The sequence below is a fragment of the Sminthopsis crassicaudata genome, chromosome 5 (genome assembly GCF_048593235.1).
Source record: "Sminthopsis crassicaudata isolate SCR6 chromosome 5, ASM4859323v1, whole genome shotgun sequence".
Taxonomy (NCBI): Eukaryota; Metazoa; Chordata; class Mammalia; order Dasyuromorphia; family Dasyuridae; genus Sminthopsis; species Sminthopsis crassicaudata.
In genome coordinates this window covers 7,865,311-7,887,280 of record NC_133621.1, presented here as the reverse complement: position 1 = coordinate 7,887,280, position 21,970 = coordinate 7,865,311, and the positions used below count along the sequence as shown (strand labels likewise).

Here is a 21,970-nt window from a genome sequence, read left to right as displayed (position 1 = left end):
GCTGTCAGGGACACTTTTGGAGTTCTAGAGAAGCCAGACCATTTCTTACAATAAAGGGGTTTTAAAAATTAATTCATAATTGAAAGGAATACTCAATAATTTCAGTTAATAAAAGGTTGATGAAAATAAAAGGTTTTCCCATCCGGAGTCACAGCCTCCCTGAGATCGTTCCATGGACCCATGGGTAGTCTGTGGAACCCAAGTTAAGAACCTCTGGTCTGAGTGTTTCTCAAAGCAACATTTCCATTTCTAGATTTTAAAACTTCAAGGGGATTTTTGACAACATGGAGAGAGCTTACAGGACAGCCGCTAAAAAAGATATGAGAGGAAAGTTTAAGCAGGACCAGTGAAGCTCGCCATTTTGGGGCCCATGGTGGCTTAGTAGGGGCACTGGGGGAAAAGGGAAACTAAAAAACAAAAAGCCACACCCACAGAAGACTTGCCATGCAGCTGTGACCTCACTCTCATAAACCCACAGACAAAGACAAAGACATGTTTAATGAAAGAGAAAAACAATAGTTGAAACCTGACCCAAATTCAGCTTAAGTCCATTAGTCATCATTCAAATGGCTGGAAGCCCGAGAGAGCAAGTCTCTGCAGAGACAACTGTCTCTTCTCAGGACTGTCTGCCAGCTTGTTTCTGTCCCATGAACTGAGGAAGGTGGTAAGTTCACGGAAACGCTTAGGATCTGTGCTCTGGGTCGTGCCCTGATCCCCCAATGTTCGAAGGACTTTGGTGTCCTACAGAATGACCTTCCATACTTGACTTGGAGGAGGAAAAGAGAGAGGGAACCATGGGAGAAGAGAAAGTAAAGGAAGGAATGGGGCAACAAGCATTTATTACGCGTCTACTGTGTGCTAGACACTATGCTTACCATTTTACAAATATTATCTCACTTGATCTTCAGAAACTACCCTGGAAAGCAGATGCTATTATATCTGTTTTCCATTTGGGGAAACTGAGGTTAAGGAACTTGTGCAACTTCAACAACGATATTGTATGAAGATATATTCTAATTGAAGTGGAAATCTTCAACATAGAGAAGATCCAATTCAGTTCCAGTTGATGAATTATGGTCAGAAACAGCTACACCCAGAGAAGGAACACTGGGAAAGGAGTGTAAAATGTTTGCACTATTGTCTTTCTACCCAGGTTACTTATAACTTCGGAATCCAATTCTTACAGAGCAACAAGAAATTCAGTTTTACACACATATATTGTATCTAGGATATACTGTAACACATTTAATATATATGGGATTGCCTGTCACCTAGGGGAGGGAAGAGAGGGAGGGAGGGGAAAATTTGGAAAAGTGAATACAAGGCATAATGTTGTAAAAAAAAAAAAATTACTCATGCATATGTACTGTCAAAAAATTTTAATTATAAAATTAAAAAAAAAAAAAAGGAACTTCTGCAAGATCACATAACTAGTAAGTGTCTAAAGAAGGATTTAAACTTGTCTAAAGAAGATTTTAAACTCAAATCTTCCTGACTTCAGGGATCACTGAATAGTCCAGATGATTTCTCCAGTTAATTCTGGCTTCTCAGTACTTGGCCCAATCTGTACTGAGTGAATAACATAAAATTCTTCCTCCTCAGAAATCAAGCTACCCCGAAGAATGGATTACCTACAGAGGTGGAAGACTCCCTTTCTTTTTTTTTTTTTTTTGTTTGTTTTATTTATTTAATATTCCCCCCAGTTACATTCAAAACAAAAAAACAATACATTTGTTTCTAAATTTTTTGAGTTTTAGGTTCTCTCCTCATCCCCCACCCACAATTAAGAAACTACTTGTGAAGTTATGCAAAACGTTTTCATAAAAGTCAAGTTGTAAAAAAAAAAATGAATTTCCCATTCTAATGAAAATAAAAACCCTAAGAAAAATTAAGAGAGAGAGAGAGAGAGAGAGAAAGAGAGAGAGAGGGAGAGAGAGAGAGAGAGAGAAAGAGAGAGAGAGAGAGAGAGAAGAGAGAGAGAGAGAGAGAGAGAGAGAGAGAGAGAGAGAGAGAGAGAGAGAGAGAGAGAGAGAGAGAAAGAGAGAGAGAGAGAAAGAGAGAGAGAGAGAAAGAGAGAGAGAGAGAGAGAGAGAGAGAGAGAGAGAGAGAGAGAGAGAGAGAGAGAGAGAGAGAGAGAGAGAGAGAGAGAGAGAGAGAATGCTTCAGTGTATATATGCAGACATAATCAGTTCCTTCTGTAGGTATGGAGACAATTTTTCATCCTAAGACCTTCAGAATAGCTGTGAATGATTGTACTACTGAGAATAGCAGAGTCATTCACAGCTGGTCATCCCAGAACATTGCTAGTACTTCGTACACAGTACATTTCATTTTGCTTTGAGGATTTTCCAGGTTTTTTTTTTCTTGAGAACAACCTGCTCATCCTTTCCCTTAGAACACTAATATCCCATCATAAACACATACATCAGTTTATTGAGCCATTCCCCAATTGATGGGCATTCCCTCAATTTCTGATTTTTTTTTTTCTGCCCAGAGAAGAAATTCCCTTTTCCTGAAGGTCTTTAGTATGGATCATTTGTTGAATAAGTTATTAGGGGGTTCCTTACCCATAGAGATTGACAACTAAGATCAAAAGTTGTGACATGCTGTTATCTGGAAAACACATTTTTCATCCACTTAAATTTTACTGTGTGGATTGTCAGCTTAATCTCTTTTGAGTAGTCACAGATCTCACTGAAAAGGCTCTGGAGCATTCTGGATTTAATGCCGTCATTATCACATTTACTTTTCTCTGACTTAGTTTAACTTTTGTTTTTAAAGATCTACCACATGATTTTATTGGTATAATGAACTGCTGTTAGCCAGCAGGTGTTCTGTAACTTCTGGCATCCAACAAACAGCTTTTAAAGGTTCCCTTTTTTATCCTTAGCAGTCTCAGTATGTGCTGAACTTCAGCTTTCTGTACATTATTTTTATAAGACTCTAGCATCCTCATCTCCTCTCTTGGCTTTCATTTTCTTTTCGAAATCTGAACTCATTGAGGATTTCCTCTGTAGCCACTTTAGTCTTTTCAGAAAATCAATAACCATTTACTAAATGGCAGGCACACTACTAGGACAGTTATTGCCTCTTGGAAGCTCTGGCTCCTTTCAAAACTACACTGTAGAGTTCACGTTTACTTACTACTGTTTTAAAAGGGCTCTGGTTTCCAGGTTTTGTCTTTCTGCATTCTGAAAATGGCCAGTGGTCTACAGAGGGAGGACAAGCTCATGGGACCTCCTTTCAATATAGATGGTGCTTTAATTTTTAAAGAATACCACCTCCCTAGTGAACTCTTTGTTGTGTCTTTAACATGAGCTGGGCCCTTCCACTTCCTTGTTGACTTTCACAACTGTCTGGGCTCAGAACCAGCCGGACTGCTCTTCCATCTTGTTACCAGTGCAGCCACCGATGCCTTTATAGGAATTCTTGAGGTGTATGAGGTTTGTGACCATCACCCTCAACCTTCTCTTCTCCAGGGCAACCAGACCAAGCCTTTAATCATCTTCATTTCTCCCTTTTATGGCTAAATCTCCCAGAGTGCTTGTAAGTTGGGAACCCCAAATGGGAATCAGTCCCAGCTGGGCTGAAAAGCAGTGGCTGCCCCCTAACTTCTTTCATCTCTGGGAATCGTCTCCTTTGTTGTTAGGGGCTTATTCAAAATGATGTTTCAGATGACCCAACAGCCCCCTGGAAGGCCCATCTTTGAAGGTGCATCTCAAGTGTTTTTAAAATTGAAATGTGAAATCATCAACTTTATTAAAATGCTGAGTTCAGATTGAGAGTTCTTTTTCAAATTAAAAGCAATTTGAAAATCTTACACCTGGAAATTTTTGCTGGGACTCTGGAATCTTTTGCGTGTAGGAACAGCTGGATACACTTGGCAGATACCTGTCCGAGGCAGTTAAGGTGATTTTATTGCTTTTGTCTGCCCATTAATGCAATAAAACTAAGTTTAATTGTCTTTCGACACACTTTTCCGACTCAATAAAAATAGTTTTAATATGATTTTTTAAGCTGGAATTTAGATTTTGTCTTCATTTTAGTTAGGCCTGTTTGCTACTTTTGAGATGCAAGAATTCATTTACAAAGGACTCATTTCTAATAATATTAAGCACTAACTGTATGCCAGGCACTGTACTTAGCGCTCTATCCATGTACTTCATTTGATCTTTACACCAGATGCTATGGCCATCGTCATTTCATGATTGAGGAAACTGAGGCAAATTGAGTCAGTCACCCCCATGTCCCTGGGCCTCAGTTTCCCTAAGAGGTTGAACTTCACAGCTGCAAAGATCCTCCATATTTTCTGAGGGCTCCACAAAAGTCTGCCCTTTCTAAGTCGAGATGATTTCATCAGTCATTATTCTGCAAACCCCCGACTTCATCATTTATCTAAGATGGAAGATCTTTGGTGGAAGTCAGAATTGTTAGGGAGCAGCCCTCTCCTGGCTGTCCAGACTCTTTGGGATTGGCACCCATGGGGGGTACCCCTGCCCTAGCCCTAGAAATGGATATCCTGGCACTTACAAATATCAATACATACACAAGGACACGCACACATATGCATGTACCCAAATAGACTCAGATCTCAGCTTTATGCGTTCCAGCTATTTTTCAGGAGAGGCGATGGGCTGCAGGCTACCCCCTACAACCTTTCTCTGGTCTGGTCCAGAGAAAGTAGGTCTGACCTTTCGGACTGAGAACAAATACCACTTGGAGGGCAGAAACCAACTCTGCTGGGTGTGCAGTTAAGCAGGGTGGGGCTGCGGCTAATTGGCTGCTCTGCTGGGGGCTGTCCTGAGGTTGGACTGCTCTGCTACCTAACAAAAGGCCCAATTCAGCAGCAACAGGATCCAGCGCTCTCAGGTCAGCCTCAGGGCTAATTATTAACTCTGTGGGGGAAAATGTATCCTACTTAGCCCTTGTGATTGGGATGAAGAAATTCAGTACAGTATTCGGGACTATCTGAAAGCCATAATCCTTCAGACTTTGCCCCAATGAGCCCCACGCCCACTTTTAGGGGGATTTTATCTCAAAGAAACCGGTAACTGGAGCTCCAAATGAGCAATGGGCTGGTGGGAGCTTTATCTCCAGAGGGGACATAAATGTCGCCCCTGGGGCCATAGACACAGGCCCTCTTAGGAAGGATCTCATTAATGGCTAACTAATTGTCTAATAACTAAGACTAGAGGCCATTGCAGTTCACAAGTCTTCGGCATCCATTTCGAAAGCTAACGAGCACATTGGGAGACCTTCCATCACATCAGAAACAGAAAGACCTTTGGGATCATTTGGTCCAATCGAGCCATGGAAGATTGCTGGGCTTAGGGTCAGGAAGAGCTGAGTTCCAATTCTGTCTCTCTCATTTCCTTCCTGGTGAGCCCAGACTAGCGTTGACTCTCTCCCTCAGTTTCCCCAGAAAGCCTAGAGAGAGAAATTTCAGAAAATCATAGAATGCAAGAGTCAGAAGGGACCCCAGAGGTTTCTAGTCGGAGCTGTACATGAAGGGATTTCCACTAAAACATACCCAAGAGACTCAAGGGTACTCAGAGCCCCAAGAAGGAAAGTCCCCCCATAGGGCTTTCCCCCCATAGCTCACAGACATCTCCCACTCATTCATGTGCATATTTAAAGCCAAATCAGAGCCAGCTGTGAGGAAAATCTGCAAGCTCATCATTAGGTTAATAACATCATAAATTATAAGGCTATAAAACAATTTGCTTCCAAACCAGGAATAAATAAATGCAGATAAATGGCGTGATTCAGAGGTCAGGGAAGTGGGATCTCTTTACATGGATTGTTAAGGATTGGGGAGCAATGAGTATGGCCTCAGGTGAGCTGAAATGTACTGGGAGAAAAATGTCAAATAAACAAGAAACAACCCCCACACCTTCATTTGGAGGGAACTTCCAGATGAAAATAATGACCTCATTTAATCATTTACGAGTCAATGTTCTTCTCTTTGGACAGGAACGAAACCTTGTAATTAGTTTTCCTAAAAACTCATTACGCTGAGACTACAGATTTCTATAAAAAAGGGGTTGACTTGAGACACATGTCTGCTGGTGGCAGCCCGAGATGCTGGAGCAAGAGCAGAGAACCGTGTGGGCCTGGAAGGAAGCGGACATCATACCTCAGAACCTGCCTTGACCCAGAAATCCTTGCCTTTTGTCCAGACTGATGCAAGACTTTTTTTTTCATTTTTAAAAATTTTTATTAATTTTATAATTATAACATTTTTTTGACAGTACATATGCATAGGTAATTTTTTACAACATTATCCCTTGTACTCCCTTCTGTTCCGAGTTTTTCCCCTCTTTCCCTCCACCCCCTCCCCTAGATGGCAGGCATTCCCATACATATTGAATATCTTATAGTATATCCTAGGTACAATATATAGGTGCAGAACCGAATTTTGTTGTTGTTGTTGTTGCAAAGGAAGAATTGGATTCTGAAGGTAAAAATAATCTGGGGAGAAAAACAAAAAATGCTCACAGTTTACACTCATTTCCCAGTGTTCCTTTTCTGGATGTAGCTGATTCTGTCCATCATTGATCAATTGGAAATGGATTAGCTCTTCTCTATGTTGAAAATATCCACTTCCCTGATGCAAGACTCGAGAGGCCCAGACCAGATCCCATCTAGAAAGGCTTTGCCGATGGGGCGGCAGGAAGTTTATGCTCTTGCCTGGTGTGATGGGTTTACTGTCCAGGGGCTCCTAGTGTGACCTGCAGCCTGACTGGTGGAAGGATAGAGAGCCCAACCTCTGGCAGAACCATTCTGTAGCTAAGTCAGGTAACAATGGAAGTAGAGGCAAAAGTGGCTTCCTGGTCAACCACTCCAGTATGGAACTCTTTCCTGAAGCTCATTGCTGCCCTAGAGACTGAGGACCTTGGGGATCCAGAGGTTGGGAGGCTAAGCACAGGGTCTGGCCCAACTTGAAGCCTGATTCTCTGCTGTTTCTGAAGCTGTCCCAGTATAATCTATCTTTAAGAAAGAAGAGAAGAAAAGGCCAATGAGCTTCTCAGATAAAGACAGGCTGCTGGGTTGTACTTCTGGGAGAGAAGAGACAGAAGGAAGGGGTACCAGAACCGAAAGGGGTCACCCAGAGCAGAAACATCTTCTAACAGTACCTTTGACAGAGGTGCTCTAACAAGAGAGGAAGACTCTGCAAAAACTGACTTTCAAGGGAGATGGTGAAGAGCCTCCGTTTCCTTATCTATAAAAAAGATGTTTCACTCAATGACCTCTGAGGTCGCTCCCATATCTCCATCTGTGATCCTTGACACAGATTGCTGGACCAGAAGGTCACTGAGGTTCCTTTGTAAAACTTTGGTCCTTTGCAACCAAGAGTCCAAAGGCAAAGTTTCCAAGGAGATGGGGAGCAGGGGATGTCACATTTGGAAAATAGCATGGTTTTGGTCCAAACAGCCTAGGGAAACACTACCAGCCTGGTTTGGGAAGCTGGGGAAAATCTGCCCGGAGGTCAAATTTGGTCATGCAATCAATCCAGAGGAATGGAAAGTTTAAATTAGTAGGCAATGGAAAAGAAGGAGAGGGAAGAGGCAAAAAGCACCAGTTAGGGATGCTGAAGACTAATTGCTGAGACTTCATAATTTAGAGAGAGCAAAAGAAGGTCAGGATGAAGATGGCTCTAACATTTCTCAGATGTGATAGCACCAGGAAAGTTGCAGTGCTTATTACTAAATAGAACTAATACAAATAAAAAAATAAAAGGGAAAAATCCTTTACTTAGGGGATTAAAGTAGAAACAAGGTCCTGAACCCAAGATCCTGGGAACAGGAGGATGCTGGTTCCAAACCCAAGATCCTGGCAGCAGGAGGATGCTGGTCCCACTTTCCTTCAAATCTCAGTTCAAATGTTGCTTTTTAAATTGTCTTTCCCCTATTTCCCCAAGTCGAACCACTTCTACCTTATTGTCACTTTGTATCCAGTTTAGTATCATATGTCTACACCCACATGGGATTGCCACACTTGTGACATTTTCATGGTGAGCAGCTACCCCCAGATTGGTAAACACTAAAATCAGGACTTGTTTTTTTGATTTGTTGATTGTCTAGATTTATGAAGATGCATATTGAACTGGAAAGTGCAAGAGAAGCTGAGAATGGCTCTATCAAGTGCCTTTTTGCATTTAAATATATATGTTATTTTAACAGATATTTATTATCTTTTTTTATCACCTAGATTTCCCCCTATATTCTTTACCCCTTTTTTTCTTATAAAGTCAACCATTATGCTAAAGATTTTACTAAAAATAAAAAGGAACAGGAAAAGAAAAAAAAATTCCACAACATTAAATAATACATCAACGAGCTCTGTTACCATATGTGATGTTCATAGAACATTTTCAAAGGTTGGGAAATACTGAACCCATAGAACTATGGAATGACTGAGGGGAAATTATTATTACTGATATTATTACATGTATTAAAATATATAATAATCATCATAATAGCAGCTTTTTGGAGACCCTTAGACCTCTGCTTTTGTTTAACATGGAATATGAAAAAAGAAACAGGGTCTCTCACGCAGCCCAACCTGATGGGACTGTACCATATTCACTATAATTCCACCTTAGGGACTTCTACAAGGACTGATTTAATCCTTTGCCATGATTGTTTGGTGGACATCCAAGTCAGTTTTCTTGCCTTGCCTTTTGAAGTCCTTGAAGAGGAAGCAGTGGTTAGCCATTTCCTGGAGGAGAATGGGGCACTGGGGAACATTAGTGGAAGACACAATAGTAAAGGAAATGTCATTCATTTGAGTTCATTATGTTCGTGCGAACACAGATTTTTCATGTGTCTGTGGGGCATTGAATAGATGCTCGGGAGCTTTCAGTTGGAAGGGGCAGATTCTAACCCCATGCCCATCATGGCTTGGACAAAGGACTGACCACTCCACTGCCCTGGGCCTTAGAATTTTCCTTTGCATAAACAGCTGACATCCGACCTGCTTCCCTTAGCACACTCACAGGGATGTTGGCTTAGATTAGCAACCATGGGGAAGACCCTTGGGAACTCTTGGAGTGAGAAAGACGAGCTATAAAAGAAGCAACGGTGATGGGTTTTGTTCTGTTTTAGTAAATCATCCCACACGTGTCTGGCCAGCATCTTCCCTGAGCCTTGATCAACATGTTTTTGTAGATGCCGGGGAATGGTACCATTTGACTATTTCTCAAGTAAATTATACATCTCCTGACATTTCCAGGCAGACTTTGCATCAAGGATCTGATTGATGGAGGTCGAGTTCCTCCAGGACTCCTCCTGGGAGATCCAGGTCTACTCTCCTAAGTTCTCCCAGGGAGGAGGCGCTTGATAGAGCCATTCTCAGCTTCTCATGGAGCATGTGACCGATGGACCAATGGAACCTAGTTCTGATGGTCGGATTATAATTCTAGTTTTTCCTTGTCATTCAGAGGTTCTGGTATTAGAAAGCTTGATGTGGGAAAGACCTTGGAGGCCTTCTCTCCTCTTGATCCTCCATGTAACTTACTTTGTTATATTTCTTTTCATGTTGTCTCTCCCAGTGGATCGTGAGCTACTTGAGAGCAGGGACTGTATTTATAATTTCAGGACTTAACTCAGTGGCTGGAACATAATAAGCACTTAAAGATCTTTAAAAATAATTTAATCTAACATATCAACATTATAGATAGATAGAGATGCAATTCATTAGAATGTAAGCTTCTTGGGGGCAGGGAGCATCTTTTGTCCTTTTTTGTGCCCCCAGAACTAGGCACACTACCTGGAACATAGCAAGCACAAAATGAAGGTTTATTGACTTATGGATCTAGTCCGGTTCTCTGACTTGACAGATGAGGAAGCTGAAGCTGATGGAGACCCAAGGTAGGAAGCGTTGAAGTAAAGGCAGGTCAGGATCTCCCAGAGACAATTCTCCCCGTTTTGGACCATATTCAAAGGGGTTGCTTAAAATTCTTTTAGGAGAATAAATCATTATGCACATCTTAGTGATTAGCGGCCATGTCTCTGAAATGTAAGAACAAACCCCTCGGGAGCACGGGCAGTTCTGTTTGTTCTTGTAACTCTATTTCCTAGCACAGTGTGCTGAATGGAATTAGGATAGAAGGGACTCAGAGCCCACCTAGGTCAATGCCCCCACTGTACAGAATAATAACAATGATAACTAGCATTTACATAGTGCCTACTGCGTGCCAGGCATTGTGCTAAGCATTTTATAATCATCTTATTTGCGCCTCACGATAAGCCTAAAAGGTGAATTTTCAATTTATGATTATGATTATGTTATATACTTCTAGCATGTGTTATGTTACTATGTTACTATGTGCTTATGTAATTTATGTAATTATCTGTAATACTTCCCATATTGATGGATTTATGTTTCAAGGTCATGACTGTCCTATGTTCTAAATCAAAAGAAAGGGGGAGATGTTGGGATTACTAGGTGAGAACTGAGGTTGTCTGGATGGTGACAAGGTGAGAATTCAGGTTTTCTGGACAATTACAAGGTGAGAACTCAGGTTGACTTGATAGAGGGGGCAAGCTCATTGGCTGGGGTGGTTCTTCCCAGAAGCCCTTGCATTATCCCACGCCCATTCTCTGGGAGGATAAAAAGAGACAGCACTGGGCGCAGAGAGCAGATCGGCCTGGAGAAGGATAAGAGCTGGAGGAGATTCAGAGCCAGGATTCAAGAGAAAGACTCTGCATTGCATCAGGCTTGACGGGGCTCTCTGCAGGAAGGGAAGTCACTTCTTTGGACAAGAGTTAACAGCAACTGCCTGGAGACAACGGTTCATTACAGGAAGAAGAATCTGTCTGAGAGATTTGAGTAGACACAGCAGATCTCTTCCCAGAGAGCGATCCAGCAGCTTCTAGAGACGACAGCTCGCTACAAGTAAACTGAGGCAGATAGAGCTTAAGTGATCTGCCCAGGGTCACACAAGTAGTAACCATCAGTAGGATTTGAATCTAGGACCTCTGATTCCAGAACCTGTAGTCTTTCCACTGTACTGAGACACAGGACCATTTTGGCCAGTTTGCTCTGAAAAATGCTCTGTTGGAAAAGCTGGTTCCTCCCTGAGCACTTTTGTTCAGGACTCAGCAAGAAGGAATAGGAGGGAAGCACTGAATGGGCAGGAGGCAGGAGCAGGGAGGCAATGGCCTTTGAGGTGGTATCTCTGCCCCTGGGAACTTGACAAGCAAGAGGTCAGAGAAAGGCCCTGGGATCAGAGAATGAGACAGAAGGAAGCTGAGGGATCTGGGTGGAGGCATCTCTTTCTGGGGCATTAACAAGCTCTGAAGGAGAGGGTTCAATATTGACGTAACAAGAAAAGGCTCTACTGAAAAATATAGCTTAGAATTAGACAGAAATGATTACTAGGATAACAGGTTTGGGGGGATTTGTGGTTTCCTCATAACATCTCTGAGGAGGAGGTAACAGAAGGATTCATTACCCCAACTTTACAGATGGGGAAATGGAGGCCCTATTGACTTGCCCACCATCACATAATCAGGTTAGAGCAGGAATCAAGGTGGAAATCACTGTATAAAGCCCACTTCTGGTGCTGGCTATCCACGTGACTTTGGACAAATCGTGTCTGATCTGTAAAATCAGGGGGTGACACAGAAGATTTTTGAGGTTCTCTGGCCCATGGGCCACACTGCATCCAATGACCTGATTTTAGAACCTCTGGAACCTGAGGCCCAGTGGAGGGAGTGAATGGGATGACCTAGAGGGAGGTGTCAGAGCTAGGGAGGGCCTTTGTTCTTGCACCCCCAGGCTAGATTTTATAGAGGCAGACTTGAGGCTCCTTCTGCAGTCTGCCGGCTGCTAAGCTCAGGGGCCAGGATGCTGATAGCAGGAAACTTGGGCTTCTCAGAATTATTTTCTTTTCCTGGCTTAGACCCAATGCCCTAGGCCTGAAAATGAGCAAAGAGAGGGGTGGAACCTTTACTTGACTTTAATTGATGAGAGAAAAAAAATGTTCAAGTCTGTCAGAACAAAGGGAGAACTTTTGTGGGGAGCCTCCTGAAGAATTCAAATGTGCAGCGCACTGGGAGCCCCGAGGGGCAGCTCAAGGGGCACCAGTTTTTGTGTCCTGGACACAACAAATCCCAGAATACTTGGGCCCCTGAGCAGGCATCTAATCAGACTCACACCTGAAGAAGGACCTCTTTCCCCCTTAAAATAAAGGGGCATCCAGCTTCCAATGGGATATTCATTCCAGCAAGTAAAGGAAAGCCATTCCCTCGCAAGGCCTCCCATTCCATCTTAGGCCTTTCTCCCACAATTGCTAGGAAGTTTTCCCCTGGACCTTGGTCCCAGCTGAGATGCCTGCTCCTTCCTTTCCCCCCTCCGATACTATCTTGAATCCATCTATAAGGTTTCCAGAGACCTTGCCCTTCTTTTCTGCACTGCCTCTTAACATTGGGAAGAGATGAGAAGAAGATGGATGGAGGAGTCCCCCAACATGCCCTTGTTTGCATGTCCGGGAGGGCCTTTCCTACATGGGGAAGCAGTGGAGTTTGGGATTATTCCTTGTAAGGACAGCCTCAGAATTTTTCCTTTAAAGGATTTTGGGTTTTAGCACAGAACAAGCAAGAGCCAGCTAGATTGAGTTGATGCTGATTACCATTCACATCCTTGTTCCTTCTGTCAAAGAGCTGCATTGTGGATCAAGAGGGCGATTTCTGGACCAAAGCATGTAGCCAGCATGGACCCTTCAATCACAGCTGCTACAACATCAGACTTCTCATTCCCTCTGCCACGGCATGCTCCTTCCCCCTTCAATTGCCCAGACCGAGGCTGTCCCAGAAACTCTCATGAGGAAATGGCCTTGACTTTTGTGGCCGCTCTGCTTGGGATGTAGGAATCTCTCCTTGGGGTATCTTAGAGAGCATCTGGTCTCTAAAAGGGCAATGACCTCATTGTACAGATGAGGAAATGGAGGCCCATGGAGATTTAAATAAGTGGTCTGGGTCACAAGCTCTGATGATCAATCCAGCAGACTTTTCTCACCATCATTCTACTCTCCTTCCACAGGTCAATGGCAGAAACTCTTAGGAAACCGATGGGGCAAAGTTCATGAGAGAAGCTGAAAACCAGACAAAGGTGATTTTGAGAAATGTTGTAAAAACCATCTTTGGTTTTCAACATTTTTTATTAATTATAGGAAAGCACTGCCTTTCACAGAAAGGCCATCAAGAGGTTCAGTACCAGGGAAATCTCTTTTCATGACTTAGGCAAAGTTGGACTCAATGACCAACATCAAAACCTGGATCCAATGGGCCGGTTCTCATGGCTAAAGGAATACTGTGGCATCCACAAGTTTTCCTTGAGAGAGGAAGGCTGGTGTGACCACGACACCTAGTAGACTGTTTTCAGAGGGAGAATGACTCACACAAATTTTGGGGTAAAAGTTCTTGTGGCTCCCACCCCAGTTTATCATAAACCCTTTCATGAGGAACAGAAAACAAAATAACCATGAGTTTCCCTTCATAGTGAGTTCTCATTAGCCCTTGTTCCAGGAGCCTTTTGCCCTTCAAAGACCATTCCCATCATCAAAAAGGTTTAGCAAAACAAAAACAAAAGCAAACAAGGAAAAAAACAGGAAATAAAATTGGTGTCCATCTAAAGAGCAATAGTTGAATAGATTCTAGCATAAGAATAAAATGGAATATAATCATAAATGGTGATTAGGAAAAAAATTAGAAAAGCTTTGGAAAGACTTAGATGAACTGATGAAGAGGGAAATTGGTAAGTAGTTCATAAATATGATCAACCGAATTTTTGCTGGTCTGATTAAAGAATAACTTCAGAACACCAATCACAGGGGTGACCAAGCAATCATGGCTTCAGAAGATCCATGGTGCAACTTCCTCTTGCCTTTGGCAGAGATCTAATAGACTCAAGGTGTGGGATGTTCTCAGATCTAGCCAACATGTGGGTATGTTAGGTTTCTGAGACTCTGTTACCAGTTGCAACACCAAAGGATAAAAAGTATCAGTAAAAACAAACAAACAAAATCAAAAAGAAACACAAGGAAAATAAGAAGAGGACAGAAAAAGCAGCTTTGTTCCCTTTTAACTTTTTTAGATACTTAAATAAATTGGATGGAAATGAGTTTATCATCTCATAGCAAAAATTTGTATTCTTGACAAATTAAAAACCAAAACAAAGCACAAACATACAGATCCTGATCTGGGAAAGCCAAAGAAATGTGGTCTGGGTCACCGACCCAATGTTCCAGTAAAGGGTGACCTCATTCATGTCACTTCCAACGCAAGAAAGAACCGTCTCATGGTACATTGTTAAGTTCCATGAACAAGTCAACAAGACAGGGGCTGGAGAGGAATCTCTGATCTATGCAGAACCTGATGGGAGAATTTGGGTGGAAAAGCCAAGAGGCTGGACTTGAGGGAGAGGTCGCCACAGTGAGTGGGGCACATTTACACCAAAACAGGGCCTTGACCGCTCTTCTCCTTGATATGGGCACAGTTCAGGATTTATGCTGGAGAACTTCAGCTTCAGACTGGTTCCACAAAGTTTCCTCCCGGACATGTTCTTTTCTTGCTGTTCTCAAATACTCCACAGATAGAAGCAGATGGGGCCTCTGGAGAATGATTGAGAAAGCACCAAGAGATCCCCTGCTTGGCCACTGGCCAGGAGGAATGCCTGTAAAATCTGCCTTCTGCCCTGCAGGACTGATACTGGGGTGGCCGGGAGGTTCTCAAACAATCATCTGAAGCTCCTGGACTGTGATAGTGCCTGACTGGAGAAAACCACCGAAAGTCAGCCCTGTTGGGTCACTTTATGGTTAAAACTCCAACCCGCCTTGCGGACCCTGAGAAGCTCAGGACAAATGGGCATCCGCTGGAATATGAGTGACTCTGACCTCTGACACTTAATCAGAACCTTTTACAAGATCCAACACCAAGAACTTAGTTGTGTGATCCTGAGCAAGTCAGTTCATCTCTGTCTGCCTCAATTTCTTTATTTGGAAACTAGCGCTGCCATTACCCACAGGAGCTAATTCAGGAGTTATTTTTAGGAGCAAATGAAGCTAGCATTTATAGAATGTTTTAAGGTTTGCAAAATGATTTATAGATATCTCATTTGAACCTCATCACAACCCTTGAAGGTAAGTGGTATTGATATCTCCATTTTAAAGGAGATACTAACAAGTATCTGAGGCTGGATTTGAACTACAGACTTTCTAATTCTCCTGAACCATTTGGCTGCTCTGTAAGATGTCAAAAACTAGATGAACGATGTTTAAAGATGCACACATCATATAATATAGTTATATAAATAGAATTGCCTCTCCTAGAGTCAAAATGGAGTCAGTGGAGTTTCTTAAGCAAAAGAACAACATGAAGATGAATAAAAATTCTTTTAAAGTAAAAACTGATTACACTGTTTATTTCACATGGAGTAAGTTAGCTGGGATGAAACTAAAAGGCACTTGAATGTTTTTGAAGTTCAGAATTGGATCAACTCTAGAAATCAGCAAAGATTTTAGGAATGGGAGATTCTTTTTTCCTTTCCTTTTCTTCTTCCAGAATTCTTTATCACACTTCATCTTTCATTTAAAGGGGAGAAAAAAAAACACAACTTGGCTTTTTATCCTCTTGAAGCCATCATATATTGGAAGTGTCTGTGGAACTTCTGAATGCCTTTTTTCTAGCTTGAAGTCTGCTGTTCGTCCCAAACAGAAACTAGAGGTCTTCCTAATGGTTCATTAGGTTAAATTTCCGTAAAGCCATAACATTTTTGTGGGTTTGATGTTCTGGATTCTGGTTTTAACCTCCTTTTAAATCTTCAATTTAGAGAGGAAGGAGAAAGAAAGAAATTTCAGGGTCCGCATGCCTTGTGGGGAAGCTGAGAAGAGGCTTGTGTGCTTAGCCACCCTCTTAATGTGAAATTTGAAAAGCTGGATTCAGATCAGACGTTCCTCCAATTGCGTTAGAACCTGCTCTCATAATTGTTACCATAAACCATTTTTAGGAAGAGGTGAACAAAACACGCGGGACTGGTTGATTAAAGAAAACATATAAATAGGTGATCTCCTCCTTGCCTGCAAATAAATCTTAGAAAAAGTCCCTTTTCTTAGACTGTGGTACTCCATCAAAAGAGTGATTCAGACTGAATTGATATATTTTCAACTCTTCTCTCATAAGTTTCATTTAAACCCACACTATGCAAACTCTAGGAATACATTTTTAAGCCTTTGTTTTGCTTATTAAAAAACAACAACAACAACAACAACTTCTCTGATATGTCAAAGTCAAGTCATTTAGTGCCAAATCAGATGTTTTATTGATATACCAAATATTAATATTAAATACAAAGATCTCTATTAAGTATATAGAAAAGGGAGTGTCCATTGGTAGACAAAATGATGCACTTGGAATCGGGAAAATCTGAGTGAAAATTCTCCTTGAGAAACTTACTGGTTGTGTGAACCCTGCGCAAAGTAAGTCAGCCTTAATTTCCTCATTTGTAAAATGGAAATAAGAATTATGCCATCTTAAAGCATTTTTGATCTTTGATGATCAAAGTGCCTTGCAAACCTTAGGCACAATATAAATGTTAACTATTGTTGCTGTTGTCATATTACGTAGAGACAGTTGTGGTTGTTGAATTGTTGTTCAGTCACGTCCAACTCCATGTGACCCCATTGAGGTTTCCTTGGCAAAGATATCGAAAGGGGTTGCCATTTCCTTCTCAGTTCATTTTTTACAGATAAGGAAACTGAGTCAAACAGGATTAGGTGACTTGCCCAGGGTCACACAACTAGTAAAGGTCTGAGGCCAGATCTAAACATAGGAAGGTGAATTTTTCCGACTTCAAGTCAGTACTCTGTCCACTATGATACCCCCAACCTGCCCATTATAAATGGACAATTGGACTCAGAGTTGAGAATTCCCTGGTTCAATTCTATTTCTGATACTTCCTAGCTGTGTGACCTTGGAAAGGCTCCACAACTCCTACATGTTTCAACCTATACCTTTGGGCTTTTTCACAGACATGTGGCTATGATCTGCATTGGTGATGGAAATATCCATGATGGGAGTTCTCAATCTGGATCTTTCGTGTGTGTTAAACAGGGCTCTGATCCTATTTATTAAATAAAAGGGATGTAAGTGGATCTTCTTTATAGCAATTCCTGGGTCTTTAAATGTTGCCAAGATTTTCAAAGTAACCACTATAGTTTTAGCCAGTCAGCCACGCCATCGGCCTCCTCAAATATCCCCCGTAAGATGTTTTCCACAGTAATAGTCATATGAAAGATTACTCTGAATCAAAGGGAAAAATGCAAATTAAAAATATTCTACAGTTTCACCTTCTACCCAGGAAATTGGCAAGGATGGCACAGGATCTGATGTTGGAAGGGCTGGGGAAAAGCAGGTATACTAATGAAGTCTTCCAGCTATTGTGGATTAAAAAAATTGCAATAATAAAAAAAAAAATGTAACTGAAATCTAGACCTAGAGATCCTGCCATGAAGTATATATTCCGTGGAGGTTTTGGCTCCTGTGTACCAAAATATCCACAGTAGCCCTTTTTGTGGTAGCAAAGACCTAGGAACAAAGAAGATGCTTATTGATCAAGGAAGTCTAAACAAAGTAGAGCATATAGATATAAGATAAAATGAAAAAAAATAAGAAAAAAATGGAAAAGCATGAAGCAATATAAATAAATGCATAAAGAATTAGGAAAACGATAAGCACAACAACTTAATAATGAATTAAAAGAGACAATTTAAGATTGTGTGATTTTAAATCAGCAAAGTTAGCTTCATTAAAGAATTGGAAAAAGGCACATTCCTCCCTTCTTTGCAGAAGTATGTACCCAGGGGAATATTGTACATACCATCAGACTTGGTTAATGTCTTGATTGATGAACTCTAATTTTTTTCTCCTTTAAAAATTCTTTGTTCTCTAACTTGTTCAGTAGGTGATGGAGAGGGATATATCTGAAAATCAAGGTTTTATGAAAGTCATAGCTGAATTTTTAAAACTAGCAACAAGAATTTTAAAAAATATTAAATGCTTTTAATATCAACACACAGGTATGTTGATAAGGATTTTTCATTCCTCTTATGATGATACCTCTACATTTATCATGGTATTGACTTTGTACTCTTGAAGGCTGAGTCAGAGGGCTAAAAACTGGACCAGGTCCCATCCTTCTGGAAATTTAAAAAAATTAGGTCCACTGTGAATGGATCCAACCATTCGAAGGAACAATTTGGAACTATGCTCAAAAAGTTATCGAAAACTCTGCATCCCCTTTGATCCAGCAGTGTTTCTACTGGGCTTATATTCCAAAGAGATCTTAAAGGAGGGAAAGAACCCACATAAGCAAAAAGTATTTGTGGCAGCCCTTTTTGTGTGGCAAAAAACTGGAAATTGAATGGCTGTCCATTATAGGAGAATAGTTGAATAAATTATGGTCTAGGAAGGTTATGGAATATTATTTTTCTGTAAGAAATATGAATACAGAAATGCTTGGAGAGACCTACATGAACTGATGCTAAGTGAAATGAGCAGAACCAGGAGGTCATTGTACACAGTAACAACAATACTATATGATAATCAATTCTGATGGATGTGGCTCTTTTCAACAAGGAAATAATTCAAACCAGTTCCACTTGTTCAGTGATGAAGAGAGCCATCTACACCCAGAGAGAGGATTGTGGGAACTGAGTGTGGACCACAACATAGCATTCTCATTCTCTCTGTTGTTATTTGCTTGCATTTTTTTTTCTGTTTTTCTTTTTCTTCTTTCTTGATCTGATTTTTCTTGTGCAGCAAGATAACTGTATAAATATGTATACATATATTGGATTTAACATTATTTTAGCATATTTAACATGTATTGGACTGCCTGCCAGCTAGGGGAAGGGGTTGGGGGAAAGAGGGGAAATTTTGGAACAAAAGGTTTTGCTAGGGTCAGTGTTGGAAAAATTGCCCATGCATATTTTTGTAAATAAAAAAAAATAATAAAAAAAATTAAAATTCAGATCCAGAGATAGACGCTTCATCCAGCAAAGATTCCCAGAAATTTTTTTTAATTGTTGTTTTCCCCAGCTACATGTTAAGACAACATTTTTTTTGTTTGTTTTACATTTATTCATTTAAAAAAAAAAACATTTCCTCATGAATCATTTTGGGAGAGAAAATCAGAACAAAAGGGAAAACCACAGGAGGAAAAAAAAAAAAAACAGAAGAAAAAGGGGGCAAAAAGTGCAATAGCATGTGTTGGGTAACATTTGGTCTCCATAATTCTCTCTCTGGATGTGGATGGCGTTTTCCACCCAAAGTTTATGAGTATTGTCTTGGATCACTGACCTGCTGAGAAGAACCAAGTCTGTCATAGTTGATCATTACACAATTTTGCTATTGCTGTGTGCAATGTTTTCCTGGTTCTGCTTCTTTCAATCAGCATCAGTTTATGTAAGGCTTTCCAGGCCTTTCCAAAATCATCCTGTTCATCATTTTTTATGGAACAATAATATTCCATTACCTTTATTTACCATAACAGATCTCAGAAGCTTTTGACTAGACTGGCAATTCATATTTTGGTCACAAAAATTCTCAAAATCTATTTGTGTATTTTATTATAAGTCTTGTGTTCTAATAGAACCTGCCTTAAAGACAGGAAGATTCAGATGCAAGCTCTCACTATTATGTGACCAAGAGAAAATCCCTTTGCTTCTCTGAGACTCAGTTTCTCCATCATTAAAGTGGAGTGAATCTTAGCACGTACCTCCCACCCCAATGGATGTTACTTGGCCTACAATGCTCTTCCAAAGTCTTTTGTTATTGTCAAACTATTCAAACATCATGTTCAGTGCTCAGAGAGGCCTGAGTAAACTCTCCAAAAACTCAACAATGTTAGAAAAGACTAAAATTCACAACAAAAAAAGTCTAAACAAGCCATTTGTATCCAAAAAATATGAACTGCCTCATGGATCAAATGGCTCCTGCATTTTAATGGAATTTTCTCGGTGAGTCAAAAGTGTTCCACACAATCTGAACCCAAAATATATGCTTTTAAATCTAGGATTTAAAAATCAATCCCGCGCTGGTCCTCCCTCCATTTTTCTTTCTGACCCGTAGGAAAGCTGATTCCCAGCACCCGGACTGAGGCATCTGTCCCTAATTTTCTTCCATCTCCCCAGCCTTTGGGGTTTTGAATAACCCACTTCTAAGCCTAACCTTGATTTCACAGGCCTCCAGCTTCTAACACCCCCAACAAGGCCTTTTTTGTTGGAGGCTCACCTTTGCCTTTTAATGAGTTTCCCGAGGTGGTAGAGTTTGTGTCGAGTGATTACCCATTTCAGGGGACAGGAGAACTTTTCTCCTGTATCTATGTTCATCCTGTCCCTTCAGACCACACAAGGAAGCACTCCCAAAGCTACCGCCCAAGTGTTCTTCTCTGTGCTGATATTCCAATGTCCCTAAAAGCCTTTGCTGTGCTCCAGATTCCAATCCTGCCAGGTCTCAGCTGACCTGCTCAAGGTTACACAGGCAGGTTCACTGACTCTGCTGGAGCACTTCTCCTTTTATGATTGCCACCCTCTCCTCTTCCTTTCTACTTCTCAGTGTAAGGGCTTAAGGTGTTGTGCATGTGCATGGCTTGGACACAGTGAGAGCTAGATAGGCTTATTTAATCTTCCAGGAGGACCAGAAGAGGTCACAGGAAGGAAAGCTCACACATGGAGGTCATGGATGGACAGACAGACACCTTGTCTAATCCTCTCTTTTTATGGGTATAGTGACTAAAGCAAGAGAGTGGAGTTAATTTGTCTAGAATCACACAATTAGGAAGCAGAAGAGCCCAAATTTGAAGCTGGGTCTCCTGACTCTGGGCAGCTACGGATGCAGAGGGTAGAGCACTGTCCTGGAGTTCGAATCTGGATTCAGACACTTGGTGGTTATGTGACTCTGAGCAAGCCCCTCCCCCGTTAGTTTCAGTTTCCTCATCTGTAAAATGAGCTAGAGAAGGAGATGGCCAAGCAACATCTCTGCCAAAAAACCACAAATAGAGTCCTGGAGAGCCAGACTGAAACACCCACCAGCACCACTTCTGACTCCCATCCCAAGCACTTGCCAGCGCTCCCTGGACTCCACTAAATCACTGAAGCATGAGCCGTTAGCCGCTGGCCTTTAATTTGCTTTTTTTAATGGGAGCCTTTCTCAATTATGTCCTTGCTACAGGGCTACATTAATGGCCCTTCACCTGATAGAGGAACAGTAGTCACGTTTTTGCAATTAGCAAGTGACTCAAGTGTGGAGGGATGGCCAACACACTGGAGGACAGAGAAAATATTCCAAAAGTTTCCAGTAGATGAGAACGTTGGATCAACTCAAATCAGGAAAAAATATATTAGGGATTGAGATGAAATATTAAAATTCCTTTTGTAAGGAAAAGATGAAGGAGGTTGCTGTGGCTACCCAGCAGATCACCTCCATAAATCCTCCGGATTTTAGTGCATCACCCAAAACCGTGTGATATGGAAGCCAATGTGGGGTTGCTTCCCAAAGCAAGGAAGAGAGGGATGGTCCCTCTGTGCACTAAAACAAGCACATCTGGGCTGCTGAGTTCCTTCTGGGGTATGTCATTTAAGGACAGGAGAGAGTCCCAAGCCATTCCAGATCCCTAAAGTGTCACCATGGAACAGCCACTGAGATGTTTATTTTTCCCATATAAGCCCTTTGGGGGAAAAATCAAAGCAAAAACCACAACATCTCTTCTTGACAATGGTCTTAGGGCTTCTTGTGGGAAGAAGGTGAGCAAATTGCTGTGAGAAGCCAGAGTTTCTTTGTGGGGTTTAGTAAGAAAGGTTAGACAATGGGATTTGTTTCTCTTCCAGCGTCCAGGGAAAGAGTTGCAGGTGTGTGTGTGTGTGTATGTATGTGGAGGGGGGAGGGGCGGCGAGAAGTTCCTGAACCTG

At 41.4% G+C, this 21,970-nt stretch overlaps 1 long non-coding RNA gene across 1 annotated transcript in view; it reads left to right on the top strand.

Moving 5' to 3' along the window:
• The first annotated feature begins 6,190 nt into the window (after positions 1–6,190).
• Positions 6,191–21,970, top strand: part of LOC141544733 (uncharacterized) — a 167,761-nt gene continuing 151,981 nt past the window's right edge. The window contains exon 1 of the long non-coding RNA XR_012482771.1: positions 6,191–6,390. This is a non-coding gene — a long non-coding RNA (uncharacterized LOC141544733). The remainder of the gene's footprint in view (positions 6,391–21,970) is intronic.